The following is a 14,456-nucleotide window of genomic DNA, read 5'->3' as shown; positions in this document are numbered from 1 at the left end:
ATGCAACGTGGCTTTCATATCATAAATAAAATTGATAACAAAATAATTAAATTACAAATAAGATATGCTTGTCCTTGAACTCAAAAGAATAGACATTAGTAAAATAATTAATTAATTGAATAAAACTGTTTGCATTTTTTAACAGTTTCGAATTAATTTGCATGTATTTTGTTAATTAAACATTTTAACTGATGATTAAAACATTATATCTTGTTTTATTTATATTATAAAATTATATTTCTCCACAGTTAAAAGATTTACATTCTATATTGTACAGGGTGTTTAAACCTTGAGTACTTATTTTATTCCTTAAAATTGTTGATGATGAGCCAAAACTTTCCAGCAACAAAATATTTTGAAAAATGCTAATAAACAGAGTTTTGTATATAACAGAGCTTTATGAATGAATAAAAAGAATAAAATTCCGAATTGTTAAATCTAAGGAAAAGAAGAATCAGTAATTTTATTACCAAGTACCGAAAATAAACACACACTTCGTAAAGTTATTGCTTAATTTAGAAAAAAAAAATATCAAGTTTTTCCATATACTTAAACTAAATTTCAATCTAAAACTAATTTTATCTGTAATATTTTAAAATTTAAGTACAGAATGGCATTTTTACGTTCTTTATTTTAATATTTTATTTTATTACTAATATAATTAAAATGAATGGCGAATTTCCGGGTCAAAAATTATGAACACGAGTTATTTACTCCGGTTAAACATTACTTTCATTAAATATTCTGGCAAACTACCAATTGTTTTTAGTACTAACAATTGTACTGAATTATAGAACACACTCTACATTGAAAAAATAAAGTAAAATTTATATACTTACTGCAATATTATTCAATTGCTAAACGTTATATTACAACTTTTATATTCTTCTCGTTTCGATCTTCTTCACTGCTATCGTTTTATTGCTGGACTGTTTATATGTAGTCACAGTTTACGTCACTACTAGTAGCAGCTGTTGTCATAGTGATGGAGGGGTGCCATCAACTTTTAAATTGCATTTTTTTTATAAGGAATTTTTTTTATTTTAAAGAATGAGTAACTCAAAACATTGGCATTTCTTATTCTTTATGAAGAATATATTATTTACATTAAACATTTTTTTTTCTATTTTCCCCAATTTTTAAAAAATTTCTGAAATTATAATATTACATTTATTTTAAAAATGTAATTCAACTTAATCTCTTCATTGATTCTCAATTCAATCTATAGAAAATCTCTAATTATTTATATTAATTAAAATGGTATATATGTTTAGTATTTATTCTTTTCTAAAACATTTTAATATATTTTAACTAAACTAAAATTGTTTAGTTTAGAAACATTTTCATGTAAAATTACAAAGAAAAGTAAATTATTACAGTATATTAATTAAATACATATATAACGGTTTTTATTTATGAAATTATTCTGGCCAAGTTCCAATTTCGATCACGTGTCAGGTAACTTGTTTACAAACTGAAGTCAAGGACATTCATTAACCATCACCGGCGCCATTATACAGGCTAAACTTTTTTCCCTTCTAATCTATTTTTCACTAAAATCCTAAGACTAATGGGTTTATAGTACATTTTGAAAGATTCCCTATACTTTTTTATAATAAAACATTTGTGATATTAGCGCTGCAATTACCTACTATTGGCTTATTAATGAGCGGTTGTTCCGCAAATTGCGTAACATAGCGTGATTTTACCGTATTTAAATTGAATCCAGTCAATATTTGTGTTACGAAATACACAAGGAAGAATAGAAATAATAAATCTTATAAAAGATTATCTGAATATAATAAAAAGTTTTACTTAAAAATTTCTTTGAGGCATGGATATGTATTAATTTAATTTGTTTTAAATATATTTGAGAATATATCAAACTTCTAAACCAGAATTAAATAAGTAAACAACCTTACCTTCTAAAGATAGATTATTTTATCAAAGGACTATATGCGAAAGCTTGACTACTCTTATCGATATTTGCAACATTATCACTACGTTTCTGCGGTGTAACTTAATAACTTGAAAGAAGATAAACAGTATAAAATTCTTATTTAGTATTCACATAGAAAAAAAATTAAATTTTTAATTTAAACAAAAATTCGAAAACCGATATTTTAATTATCCAGACTGAATCTAATGGTATGCAAGAAGGCATAAAAATGCCGATCTGAAGTAATGAAAAACTTTAAAATTAAACTTTAATAGTATATATATGTTTACTTGTATATTATTAAAATATAATTATATAAAATATTAAATAAAATATAGAATTTAATTAATTAAATTACGTTTCGTTTTTCAATTAACAGCGAAAATTTTATAATGAGAAAACTATTAAACTGTTAAGAAGAATCCAACTGTAAAAATAACTTATTTCAAATATATTTCATTTGTAAAATACGTTTTATCATATTTAATGTATCCATAAGAAGACGAAAATATTACAGTTTTGTGTAAAACTTCTAACATAAAAAATTACTAATTCGACTCAAATATATACTTCTTATCAATAGCATGTTTTTATAGTTGTATTTCTGTAATAATAAAAAAATATAATATTAGGATAAAGTTAAGTGTATTGTGATATCATTTTATAGTAATGTTTTATAATTAATTATAGTGTCGTAATTTCTAATACACTAAAACAGGCAGATTGCTGTTTGTTTTTTTTTTTAAACACAAACTCTAAGCTACACAGGAACAATAATTATAAATTTGTAAAAACATTATTTATTTTTAGCATTCTTTTGGAAACTTTCAAAGCCAGAAATGAAATAATCAACAAAATTGAAGAAACGTGTTCTATTAAACGACAGAGACGTTCAGCAGACGAATTTCCGCTCACGCTCCCTCTCAGTAAAAAACAATTTGGATAATTAAATATTTTTTTACAAACCATCAAGCTACCGATAAAAAATTATTTCCCTTGGGAGTATTTTTATGTCGCACGGGTTGACAAATTCTGACAAATTCGCGGTTAGAATACAACCGCGAAACAATAACTTCACGTAATCGAAACTCGGAGGTTTACAGTTTCTAAAGTAGACACAGGAAGGAGCCAAAAAACACGACTATAAAGGTTCAGCCGTTTTACCATATGGTAATAGACTATATACAAGTTGCCGTCAATATGCGACGGTGACATAGATACCGTTCTCACTAGGGTTTCTCGTTTCCCGGTCTTTTGCTTGTCCGGGATTCCAGGATAAAAGTGAACTGTTTCCCGGGATAGAATTAATTATTTTTAAGATATACAAAATAGCTTGAAATCAAATGATATCATTATTTTTCATTTTTTAAAGTAATCTAATACGTTCTACAATTTCCAAAATCACATTAATAATGCTGTGTAAGATATATATTAAAAATTATTTTTGAATTACGTAGAAATGTTCACAAATAGAAAAAATGTATTAAAATTTGCTGGAAACTGCATACAACAACAACAACAACAACAACAACAACAACAACAACAACAACAACAACAACAACAACAACAACAACAAAAGACTTTGAATTGAGTTGAAAATTTAAAGAAAAAATGAATTTAGATCAAACTTCTAACTTAGAAGGTAATTTTCATTTTTTAAATAAAACATTATAATAATTTACAATAATATTTTGTATTATAAGATTTTAAAAAGCAAAGATGGTCAATACTCCGATCACTCAATCTAATTCTTATTTTAGTAATGAAAAGTCTTGCTACAGAGAATGCCCTTTCCGATTCAATTGATGTGATTGGAATCGTGTTTAATGCATTTAAGAGAAAATAGATGTTATGTGTTTTTTCACCTGTAGCCTGGAAGATTTCTAGTTCGTTTTCGAGATTGTAGTACTACTTTTGCTCTCTAGTATTCTTGATTTGTCTACCTTGGCTGCTTTAATAGCGGTATTAAGCTTAGTCCGATGATTCGACAGTTCGTTTGTCTGTAATAATCAGGTTTATGAAGAAAAACTTCATACTCGTTTGCATCCTTGACAATTTGCACAATCTGGCATAATGCAGTTTTTGAAGCTATTGCACATGGTTAAAAATTAAGACAGCATAAGCACAATTATTCGAGATATTACAGGTTCTGACAAGTAAAGAATTTTCAGAGTTCTGCCACAAATAAGCTACGCATTGATTATTGACCATTTGTAACATGCCATAACGAGGAAAAAATTTAAAAAAACTAATAAGTAGATTTAAAATTAATAAATACAAATGTATTCTGACAGTTTATGAGTTAATTATGCTTTCTATTTGCAAAATTTCCTGAACTTTAACACAAAATAAGAAAAAACGTGAATCTTTAAGAAATTTGCGGGATTTCCCGGGATAAGAAAAATTTCCCGGGATATTTCCCGAATTAAAAAAACGACCGGGATCTCGGGATCCCGTTTGAGAAACCCTAGTTCTCACGCAGTCAGAATAAACAATAATCAAATTATAAATTTTTTTTTTTATTAAATTTACAGGTAGTAATAGACATTTGATTTTCGCATGCCTGTCTCCACTGCACTCATTTAATGTTCACTGATCATACCTTTATAGCAGTTTGTTTGTCTTGTATAATTTTAAGTATTATAATCTTTTTATATTAATACCAACTGAAGAGGGACTATTCCGATAGTCCGAAATGCATTTTGGTTATTTCATGTTAATTACTCATCTAATCGAGTTTTAATTTAACCCTTTTTGTTTTATTTGTGTATAATCTGGCTGCTCTACACTATTCTGTACATTTGTACAGAGTGGTGTAGAGCAGCCAGATTACACACATTCGCTTGCTCTTTACAGAGCACCAACTTCTGGCGTTTAGCTGGTGGATGCTACACACTAGGGTTTCTCAAACAAAGTGAACTTTTAAGAAATTTGCGGGATTTCCCGGAATGAGAAGAATTTCCCGGGTGTTAAAGTTGAAGAAATTTTGCAAATACAAAGTATAATTAACTCATAAACTGTCAGAATACATTTGTATTTATTAATTTTAAACCTACTTATTAGATTTTTAAATTTTGCTTGTTATGACATCTCACAGATTGTCAATAATCAATATGTATTTGTGGCAGGACTCTGAAAATTCTACATTGTCAGAACCTGTAATATCTCGAATAATTGTGCTGATGCAGTCTTAATTTTAACTATGCCCAGTAGCTGCAATATGTGAGGTTGCCGAATTCGAGATTTCCAAATGTCAGGACTTATCGTATGTGGGGTGAAGGAAAGTGAGGCAAATAGCTGCAGTGACAAACAAACCCGTTTATTTACACTAAGTCTTACAATCTAGTGTGTCTTGCATGTCTTGTCTTCTGGTTGCTCTTGATGGTTCGGTTGTTGGCCCCGGGGCAGACAGTTGATGCTCGACCGTGTGAGGTTGTGACGAATGGTGAAAGCCCGAAGTTCAATCGGATGGTGTCCACTTGTAGAGGCAGGGAAAAGTCTGGACAGTTGATATTAGTTGTTAGCTGGGGAAAGTCTGAACAGTGGTTGACACGGACAGAAGCTGGGAGAAGTCTTCACAAGGGGAGGCAGAGAAAAGTCTGCTTTGCCCTTGAGATCCAGGTTTTTATAAGATCTTTCTCCCCTGGATCTCCAGCTCCTGATTGGTCGGTTTCCTGTCTCTAGGCAGACGACCGACCATTTCGAGCTATCAAAGGTTTAAATTCGACACTGTGTTTTATTCCGATCAAGGGAATTTAATCGCAACTTGAAACCTCTGCTCGTATTCAATTGTTTCGAATTCTTATAAGTCTGATACATAATATCAGCGCTGCATCTCCTTTTAAGGTTAAAAAAAGAACATTTTTCTCTCGATTAATAGCTTTAATATTTCCCGATTTAAAGTATCCTTCCAATTTCTACGAGCATCAGAATCAAAAGCTTGTTCCCCTGATTTGACATTTTTATGATATCAAAAACACATGAGCTCGAGTATCGCTCGGGCTTCACAAATAACTGCATTATGCCAGGTGCAAATTGGGCAAGGATAGAAACGAGTACGAAGTTTGAAGTTTTTCTTCATAAACCTGATTATTAAAGCCAAACGAACTGCCGAATTATTAGGCTAGTAACTTGTTTCTATTAAAGCAGCCGAAGTAGACAAATCAAGGATACTAGACAGCAAAAAAAGTACTGCAACCCATCTCGAAAACGAACTAGAAATCTTCCAGGCTACAGGTGAAAAAATACATAACATCTGTCTTCTCTTAAATGCATTAAACACGATTTCACTCACACCAATTGAATCGAAAGGGAATTCTCGGTAGCAGGACTTTTCATTATTAAAATAAGAATCAGACTGAGTGATCGGAGTATTGACCATGTTTGCTTTTTAAAAATCTTATTATAAAAATTTACAATAATATTTTGTATTATGTTTTATTTTAAAACGAAAATTATCTTTTTAAGTTAGAAGTTTGATCTAAGTTTTTTTTTTTTTAATTTTTAACTCAATTTAAAGCAATTTTTGTTGTTTTTTTCGTTGTATGCAGTTTCTAGCAAACTTTAATAAATTTTTTCTATTTATAAAATTTTCTACGTAATTCAAAGGTAAATTTTAATATATATCTTACACAGCATTATTAATATGATTTTGAGGTTGCAGAACGTATTAAATTACTTTAAAAAATAAAAAATAATTATATCATTTGATTTCGAGATATTTTGTATATCTTAAAAATAATTAATTCTATCCCAGGATTACCCAGGATCCTGGGAAACAGTTCACTTTTTTTCCGAAATTCCGGGACAAGCAAAAGACCGGGAAATGAGAAACCCTACTACACACCAAGGGTGCATATACTTTTGGAATCAAACTAATCCAAGATCACTTCGATCGTTCAAATCATGTATACAAAGGAACTACTGCGATCCGATCAATCTCTATTTGCGTATACAAACGCCATCTAGGATCAACTGGATCGCGATCAAACTAATCCGAGCGGAGGGTAAGATCGGATGAAAAAGATTAAAGATGGCGGTTTCCATGGTTAAAGTTAAGCTTACAGTAAATAACGAAGAAACACGTTTAATTGTTGAGAAGGAAACTTATTTAAAACTTATAAATGACAAGTAAAAACATCATTATTAAAATATCCGATAAACTGAGATGAAAAAATAAGTATTTAGACACAATTTTGCTAGATTGTACAGCAAGAATGTATGGCGTGCACTTTCATCTTTTCTGCAAGTTTTATTTTTTAATTTTGTGAAATTTCTATTTAAATTTTATTTTGTGGAAAACAATTTTATTCACAGAGTAATACGATTTAAAAATTCGTATGAATGAGCACAAATAATTTTGTCAAATAAACGATAATTCATAACAGCGTATGTCGTTTAGTACTAACTACGGTTTTAATATCGAGGGCTAAAATGGATTATTTTAATTTAATTAATTGAACCTTGTTAGTTAACATATACAGAATTTCAAAGATATTATACAAATAATATTTTTAAAATTCAGTATATGTTAACTAACAAGCAGAGACTATTATTAACTAACAAATGTTTGCCGCCATCTTCGATCCTACTTGTATACTTTCTGCCATGACAGAAGCTATCTATATCACGTGACAAGGACTAATCCGATTTTACAGATCGATCCATACAAAATGAAAAGTATGTGCACCCCAAAACACCGTATAACGCTTCCAACGATTCCATCCATTACCACCTGTAGGGAGCTATTTTATTAAGTGGATTGTTTTAAGATTTAAAAAGTAAAGAATATTTTATGTTATATTTATGCACGTTTCTTTAAAAAAGCTATATTTAATCATAATTTTCTTTTAATTATAATTATATTGACAGATTTTCAGACATAAAATCTTTAGAATTTTTATCACTTTTAGATGTCCAGACTATATTGGCAAGTCACTCTTAGACATAAAAAATATACTTAATGACGATCTAAACAAAGATCTTCATTAATTATAATATTTTACTAAAAGAATTATATGATTTAATATCATTAATTTTTACGGTACCATCTACCAGTGCATCTGTTGAGCGCAATTTTTCAACCATGAAGTGAATTGATACTTTGGCAAGGAACACTCACTTGTCAGTCAGAGAAAAGATTGTCGTCACTAGCCTTGCTTTCAATAGAAAAATAGCTTTTAAATACTTTGATGGAATCAACGACAAGCGATTTTTACGATAAATTAACGACTTTGCGGAAAAAAATCGCCGAATAGTTAGTTTATATTTCTTCTTGTGGGAGAGGGAGGGGTCCGGAAAGAAGAAAATGTCTTGGGTGCCAAAGTGGGTTAATCCGGCCCTAGTAATATATATTACAATTTATATTTTTGCTGCATTTCAGCTGAAATCCAGCATCCACATTTAGCTAAAGAAATAAGTGCCAATAAAATAAACTTCAATGTATTTTAAATGTAAAATGCAGCTGAACAATGCTGAAATCATTAAACATTGGTTGGCCATTGGTCGCAGGTTTGCACTTCAACAACAGAATAACCACGGGATTTCAGAATAACCACGGGAATTTTCCGGGATTTCAGTGTCTCGCATCTAAATAGAGGCCAAATTCTCATAGAAGTCCTCCTGGGAGGCATTCCCCCAATAGATTGTTCATGTATTGAGTTTATTCCATCAATCCTTCCAACATAAAGTTGGTAGTTTCAAACCAGATTAAACCACTTTTAGGGAGAGACTGTTTTATTAGTTGTAAATTGCAGACCTGGAGCATTGGGTACTCCTCCCCCATAAATGGTTTAAAAATGGTTTAGTCTGGCTTGACAACTGCCAACTTATCTTGGAAGGACTACAATCTCTACTGCACAATGCTAGAATGCATTGTCGTCATTGAATCATATCGAATAAAATATCAACCTTTCACTTGTTTTATGATGGAAAATGCATTGAAGTTTATTTTATTGGCACTTATTTCTTTTGCCAAAAGTCTTGTGCTTCTTAACTTTAACATCGCGCTTTATCTATAATAAAGACGGCCGGTTAAGGTGGCACACTACCTCTGAAGAACCCGGGATCGAAAAATCCCGGGAATGTATTGGAGTTGGTCACTCACCACATTGTGAGTCTGGCCGAATCCACGAGGGACTTCATAGAAAAGGCTCTGTTACTGCTCACAGGGCGGAAAGAAACTTAAATATCGCGTGATACGTCCTTTACATTGCATACATTCAAACGTATTTAATAATGGCCTCGCACAATCTAACAGCTCTATCGTGCAGATTATTTGAAAAATGAGTAATTGTATACAAGTTTAATCGTATTTAAATTTACTTTTAATTTTAAATGCAAAATTCGTGACAATTTTTTATGATTTTGAAATGATTTGATGCAAAATCGAATTAAAAAAAGTTTTTATTAATTAAAAGTCCAAAATTTGTTTACAGAGATAATTCATTTGTTCTGATGATTTTTTGAAAATCATGTTATTCACTAAATTGTTCTTCATGAAGAATTTCAGAATAATTCTTCTTGTCTTTTCTGCTTTAACTCTTCTTTGTCTTTTCGTGTTCATCAAATATTCAATGGACTTGGATAACGTTGTAGATTTGACATTGCTTATTATTGAGAAATTCAGTTAGATGCAATTTGCAGCCGAATTCGACACGAATTGAGTGTAAACGTTGATAACAATGGACAAAATCGGTGAATAATCGAGGATACGGGAAAAAAAAGCTTTTCTATCATCGTTTGTACCATGTTACTTTGTATTATGTATGTACTATTAGTATTTTAGAATTAAAATAAATAAATTGTTTATTTTTGTTATTTCCAGTATTTGTTTAAAATTTTAATGGAAATGTGAGGTTCCGGACAGGTCCGAACAGTTACAAAAGACGCGAAAAAACGGTTAATTTAGAGAAAAGATTATTAGTTTAAAAAATAATATGAAAAAATCGTTTGTAGTCGGACACCCATTTGTTTATATCAAACTGCGATGCAGAAATCATAAATCTCGGTGGAAGATCGAATTCATCTTCGATTTTGACCTTTCTCGCGCTTCAGATAGGAGTCCCGTTACGCTTAGTAACAAGGGACCAGCCACTCGGAAAGCTTGATTGAGGAAGAATGACCAATTAAAATGGACGAAAGAAAGAACAGCGATTGATATAATCCCTGACAATCAAGGACACCTCGCACTCGGTTAGTTAACGTTCCGAATAACCAAAACGCCGTGTATCAACGCGCAAAAAAAGTAGTTTCTCGTCTATTGTGCCAACCTGTAACCCGTGCCACTTCGGACTTTAGACCGTGTCGCCGACGCCAACAGTCTCCCCACTTGTCTTTCGGACTTGTCAACGCCACTGCCTCGGGGCCATCTTCGATCGACGATCAAAGAACCTCATCGACGTCTGAACAGCTGATTGTCCTAAAGCAAACTATTTTATACTCGTACATAGTGTAAATTTATTTTATGTTAAAATAAACGGCTTTAGTTAGATTTTTGTCTCCTCCGCCACCACCCACATACGAATGGACTCTAGACCAGGGGTCCCCAACCTTTTTGTACCTAAGAGCATATTCTAGAATACCGGCTGGACGACGGGCACCATTTATTTTTTCAAGGTAAATTTATACTTGGACATAGTTAATAATACATACACATAATGTACAGAAAACATTTAATTCTAAAAATGTAATAAAACATACACAAGACTATTAACAATAATTTTTACAAAACAAGTAATTACTAAATAATGCATACAAAATCTACAGAGTATAAAAATTCTTTATAAAAAATATAAATCTGAAAGTAAATGTGATTTTTGGCATTGCATTTCATTGGCCATTGCTTCGTAATTAGGAGAGTATGATGATATTCCTGCTCGTAAGCAATCGTCAAGGTGTTCATCTGTAAGTCGTGATCTGTACTTTGATTTTATGATATTCAGAACGGACCGGTTTATTTCACTTCAGGTATGGGAAATTTGGTTGGAGAAGATTTGGCGGAGGGGAAAAAGAGATCGGTCGCATTTCGCTTTGTGCTTTTATCTGTGTTGGACGCCATTTCTACTTTTGAGTGGTTAATCATTAAAAACGAAAAAACTTTTACATAGCATTTTATTGAAAACCGAAATATTTTTATTTTTATCGTGGTCGCACAGCGGCGGGCACACGTAAAACGATCGGCGGGCGCTATGGCGCCCACGGGCATAGAGTTGAGATCCACTGCTCTAGACCATCAGTGACGAGCAATTAACTGATTGCCCCTGAAAGTCGGATTCTTACAGAACACAGCTTCCCTATAATCTATAATCAAATGTCATGTCACGCAACTGTTAAACACAATAAACAATTACAAGTGCGATATTCCCATTTATTTTAAGGAATAGCAACCAGAACTGAAATATTCATTTGCATAAAAATGCAAGCCTTATTTATACTGAATTGTTGATACTTTTCTTAACTCTTTCCGCCCTGAGAGCACTAAGAGGGTCTCTTTTAGCAAGCCCATTATGAATTCGGCCAGGTCCACAACGGGCAACTGGTGAGGGACAATTACCACCCAGAAATTTTTGGACCACATTCAGACAACAGAAATTTTTCGGGTGTGGTCTGGGGATTTTTAGACCCGTCCAGATTCGATCACGGGTCTCCCAGAGCGGTAGGCTGCCAACTTGACCGCTCGGCCATTCGGCTGTCTATGCTAATACATACTTACTTACTGTAATTACTTAATTACTTTTCATAACTTTATTTTGAAATAAAGTTATGAAAAGTATTTTTCATAACTTTATTGGTTAATATCGTAAATTTATATAAATTTTCTATTATTAACCAAAATACAGTTTTTTAAATTTGGCTCCAACACTGTTTTTGTCCATGAATCGCCACAGATCGAGATCGGAATTTCTAAAACTGCATAATTTTTTCTGCGATATAGATGCCAAAAGAGGTGCTATTTCATTTATTAAGACTTCAACCATGACCAATAGTTGGATATACAGGATGGTGGAGACACTGGATCAGATATATTCAAAAGAAACATCCTTGAGAAATTCCGAAATAGACCTTTCGTAATTTCTAACTAGAATATGAATACGGTCTGTAAAGAGATTGTTTTTGTCAAATATAATGATTCTGAAATTAGTTCAGCTGTTACAAGAAAGAAGCCAACATTATCAAAAGATAATGTTTTTCAGTCAGAAAAGTTGCAAAATATTATAAAATCCTTTAAGACTAACGCAGAATTTTCCATTATGATAAAACAGAATTATTGCGCTTATCTAGTTGGCTTGTGTTTGTGAGAGTTATTGTATATGACAATTATTCGGTTATCTAATCTGTATATATGTATATATTTCAAATGTATTTCTGAAAACATATTTAATAAACATATTTTTTTTAAATATATTTTAAAGACATGGAGTAACCAAACGCATTACAATTTCAAAACTTTATTGCATGTTCTTTCAAAAGCGAATACGCACTTGAATAGAATACATAGCAGACTTTCTGAGTTGCTATAGTAGAAACCTCGTTATTCTAATTTTGTTCATTTCTTCAATAAAACTGTTTGAAATGTATCTACATTTTTCTTAGATTTGATGTTTACATTTCCGCATGGAAATTTTCCCCTTCAGAACTTTTTTCTAAATGAATTTTTGCATTGTCTAACCTGAATAATAAAAATCAGGTCAGTTTCTATTTGTATATCTTTAGAGTAATATTTTTTTATTTAAATGATTTAAGTGTGCTTTCATGACTTTTTCGATAAAATTAATTTCGCAACTTAAACTTGCAATGCATATAACACATTCCTTTAAATGATTTAAATGTTTAATTTTTGCACGACTAAGCCTAACAACTGTATTAAACAGATTAAAAACAATGAAATGCAATTAAAATAAACGTATAACAGCTTATTCTTGAAATTCTTTTTAAACTATAAAGCCGCTTTAGTTGTGAAAATACAAGTATAATAATTGATGAAAATACAGTTAAACCTTGACTTAACGTACAAAATTTCGGTTCGTATGTCAAATGTGAAAATTAACACACTATTACATTATAAAACACATTGAAAAAGTAATTAATTAACAGTTTTTTTCAAACCTAAAGTGAATTTTCCAATATTTGTTTGCTTATTTATTTGGATTTAGATCGTATATTTGTTTATTACGGTCTCAGAACTACGGCGAATACATAAACAATAATACATAGCGAACAACTTTTCTGCGAAATAAAACTTCTCAAACATACCTACTTAATTTTAATTATAAAAAACGTATCTACTTAGGTAAAAACATAAACTAACTAATTTGTCAATTTTTGAATACGCGAATTCAGAAAACCTACTTTATTCTATAACGGACACACCCTTACCCAAACAGGTCCATTAATTTAAATCAGAGGTTTTACTGTATTTAAAAAATTTATTTATAATGTAATAAAAGTAAGAAAATTATTATTTTAAATTATAATGATGATTTTCAAGATCTTGTTTTTTCTTTTGCACTGTTCCCGCTTTATGGACACAGAGGATCTTTTTCAATTAATCATATCCATCATGGTTCGACCAAGCCTGCGATGAGGCGGCCGGGTAATGAGGGACGGGGCCTGACATATCCAGACGGACCACCCCTAAAAATTTAAGAGTTTTTTCGACATGTCCGGATTCGATCTCGGGCTTTCAAAGCAATAGGCTACTTTCTTAGCAACTATCCGGCCATTACGACGGCCGGATACGAGACATGAGATATTCGCGGCAGATTAGCTCTGAAAAATTCCCGGACTGGAACTCGGGTTCCCATCAGGTTGATATCTCTAACATCTACTCGATCCGGTCGTTGAAATCGTTAAAAACTTAGAAAGTTGAAAATTTTAATATATTTTTGGCTATTTTTAGACTTGAATTGCGAATTTCTTTATTAACACAATCTGGCATCACTGTACTTAGTTAATAAGGTGATGTAAAAGCTAAAGGTTTGGTGTTTATGTCAAGATGGCTGTTTGTTTTTTATGAGATTTATATATTATAGGAAATAAGGTAAATATTAATCGTTTATTATATTACAAAACGGAAAAGAACTGTGATTATAATCAACTTGTAGAAATGTACGCTTATAATTCATCAAAATGCTTAAATAAATGTCTCTAATTGCAAACTAAAACCTGATGTATTAAATAAATAATTTCCTTGCTATTTTGCAAACAATATTAACTCTTTTCTGTTTGATACTAGTTATTGTTGTTCATAGGAGTAATATTTAACTGCAATTAGGAATTTAAGTTACATAAACACATGATCTGCATTTACATAACTGATTTGTATATTTAGATGTATTTAAAAAGATAATTGACTCTTACTTATTTCTTGGCTAATTTTATCCATATATTTTTGAATGGGATTATGTTATATGTTCTACTGATGCTATTTTGATGCTATTAATTGAATATAATGATGTATTTTAATATAAAAATGGAAGAATATTGTTCCAGAATAAATTTTCCATTCTGTAAACAA

General features: G+C 31.1%; 2 protein-coding genes across 4 annotated transcripts in view; one reads left to right on the top strand and one right to left on the bottom strand.

The window, feature by feature from the left end:
• Positions 1-2,029, bottom strand: part of LOC136977988 (uncharacterized) — a 47,862-nt gene extending 45,833 nt beyond the window's left edge. Inside the window, exon 1 of one of the 2 annotated variants that reach the window (XM_067273613.1) lies at positions 1,923-2,029. The gene's annotated coding sequence lies outside the window, so the exon portion shown is untranslated. Of the gene's footprint in view, positions 1-839; positions 957-1,922 lie in introns of those variants that run through there. The other variant, XM_067273611.1, reaches the window with a different exon arrangement.
• An 11,836-nt stretch (positions 2,030-13,865) lies between these two features.
• The window catches only part of LOC136977977 (formin-binding protein 4-like), a 49,565-nt gene continuing 48,974 nt past the window's right edge, over positions 13,866-14,456 (top strand). For both annotated transcript variants that reach the window (XM_067273598.1, XM_067273597.1), the window contains exon 1: positions 13,866-13,979. The gene's annotated coding sequence lies outside the window, so the exon portion shown is untranslated. The remainder of the gene's footprint in view (positions 13,980-14,456) is intronic.

Source organism: Centruroides vittatus, unplaced genomic scaffold (assembly GCF_030686945.1).
Source record: "Centruroides vittatus isolate TY-2023 unplaced genomic scaffold, ASM3068694v2 contig_484, whole genome shotgun sequence".
Taxonomy (NCBI): Eukaryota; Metazoa; Arthropoda; class Arachnida; order Scorpiones; family Buthidae; genus Centruroides; species Centruroides vittatus.
Note: the sequence above shows the minus strand (reverse complement) of the source record. Positions and strands in the feature narration are given on the sequence as shown.